Source organism: Thermobia domestica, chromosome 15, assembly GCF_964235325.1.
Source record: "Thermobia domestica chromosome 15, izTheDome1.hap1.1, whole genome shotgun sequence".
Classification (NCBI taxonomy): domain Eukaryota; kingdom Metazoa; phylum Arthropoda; class Insecta; order Zygentoma; family Lepismatidae; genus Thermobia; species Thermobia domestica.
This window is the reverse complement of record NC_137468.1, coordinates 72527692-72529638: the sequence shown is the minus strand read 5'-3', so window position 1 is coordinate 72529638 and position 1947 is coordinate 72527692. Positions and strand designations below refer to the sequence as shown.

Here is a 1947-nt window from a genome sequence, read left to right as displayed (position 1 = left end):
ACCAGAAGCTCGATCGATCTAAATTATTTTACATATATTAATTTGTTAGGACAATAAAATGAGGACCATAGAACCGGTTTATCGTCATTTCTAGTCCATAGGATTGGCATGGAGCTAGATGTAATTCGCAATGCTATATTACAATAATATCCAATTTTAACTTGATCGCCCCTCTCCCCCGTCCTTCCCGTTTCTTCCACAGAAAACTCCTCATAAGAAAGCGTAACCAAAAGCTTACTGCAGCTTTTTATTTTTAACACTGATTCTTCTTTTTCTCGTTTCGTTTTTTGTTTCATCCTTCCTTTTTTTTCATTTCTGGTTTCGAAGGGGGTCCGGACTCCCTTGGCTACGTGTCTGCACTTTAAATGGCCTGAAACTTTGGTGTCTGTAGCTAAAAATATTCTGGGTCGGGCCGAGAACTTATCAGCTCCTCCTCGTAACTTATTGTGTATGGCTAGGCGAAAGCTCGGTCTGAGCTGCTAATGATATTAATTAAAATTTGCTAATTTTATGTTGGTATTAATTGAAGGAATTACATATTTTTTTCCTTTTTAATAAATGAACGTTATCAAGATTATTTAGTAATGGTAGGCTACATCTGAATTGCTATTTATTAAGACAATGTCAGTCAATATTTTAAAGACTTTTTTTACTTTCACTTTTATTTTTATTTTATTTTATTTTATTTTTATTTATTTATTTATTGAATTCCTGGAATCTGTATGTGTACGGCTATTATTTAGAGTTGGAACAACACTGAAAGACAACATACAACGAGTAAGAAAAACATGTCGTTTTATCAGTAAATGATACAGATTCCTTAAAAGCCTTAAAAATGACAGTCTATATAAGTTAACAGAATTTATATTACTTTTACCATATTAAATTGTCGTCTATACAATAAGATACTATTTGTTAATCTATTCCTTTTTTGAGATTCTTAATTATAGTGCGTCACACTCATTTCACTTGAATTTTATTTTATTTTATTTCAATCTTTTTGAACGAATGATTAATTTAAGAGGACAAGAACAGACCTCGAGGACCACACTTTGAGGACACTACATTAGACAGAAACTTCCTGGCAGGTTACAAACCTGTACCATATGTTCTTAAAGGTTATTTAGAAACTATATACGAAAAAAACCATTGTTTATATTGCAAACTAATGGCTCAAATTTCTTGTAAACTGTAGTTTATAGTACGTCCTTTATGTATTTCTAATCCTTACGTTCTAATCCTTAAGCATGTAAGTCCCTGTAGCGCAGTGGAAAGCGCACTGGACTTCTAATCCAGGGGTCGTGGGTTCGAATCCCGCCAGGGATGGAAACAGAAACTTTTTAATCGTTGTAGTGTACTCTAGCGGTCTGAGACGTTATGGAGACGATCGTGAAGTGATGCCTATTGGAAGTTCGAGTTCCCCTGAATAGTATGGGCATTTGTAACGGTCCTTTGATGTTTCTGTGTGCGTCTCCCTTTGGAGCCTGGTAGTCGTCTAAAGCTTTTATCAAACGGTAAAGCGCTCATCTCTGATCTAAAGGGTCCCTGATTCGACTCCAGGTTAAGTGAGTTTGTGATGGACAACAGAATGTCCATGGATTTTCCCGAGGTTCTCTAGTTTTCCTCCCACAGACTCATTCCACCAATTCTTTCATAACCATTCATTTTCTTTAATCATCAGTCTGCTTTAGCCTTCAGAGCATAGGGTTACCAAGTCGGGAAAATTAAAATTATCCAGCAATCACCAGTTCATATTCCTCAAAGCAGATGAAGAATGACAGTATTTTAAACCTTGAAATAAATAGTTAAACATGACACAAATACTGATCAGTTATCAATCCTATCAAGACCGTAGAATCGCAGGACGTAAAACTGAAATATTTAATTAATTTATTTATTTGGGTATTTAATAATCTACATAACCTTATGACTACAGCATTAGTGCGC

At 35.0% G+C, this 1947-nt stretch overlaps 1 non-coding gene across 1 annotated transcript; it reads left to right on the top strand.

Moving 5' to 3' along the window:
• The first annotated feature begins 1253 nt into the window (after positions 1-1253).
• TRNAR-UCU (transfer RNA arginine (anticodon UCU)) lies at positions 1254-1326 on the top strand. Its single transcript has one exon. It is a non-coding gene; the product is annotated as a tRNA-Arg (tRNA).
• The last annotated feature ends 621 nt before the right edge of the window (positions 1327-1947 follow it).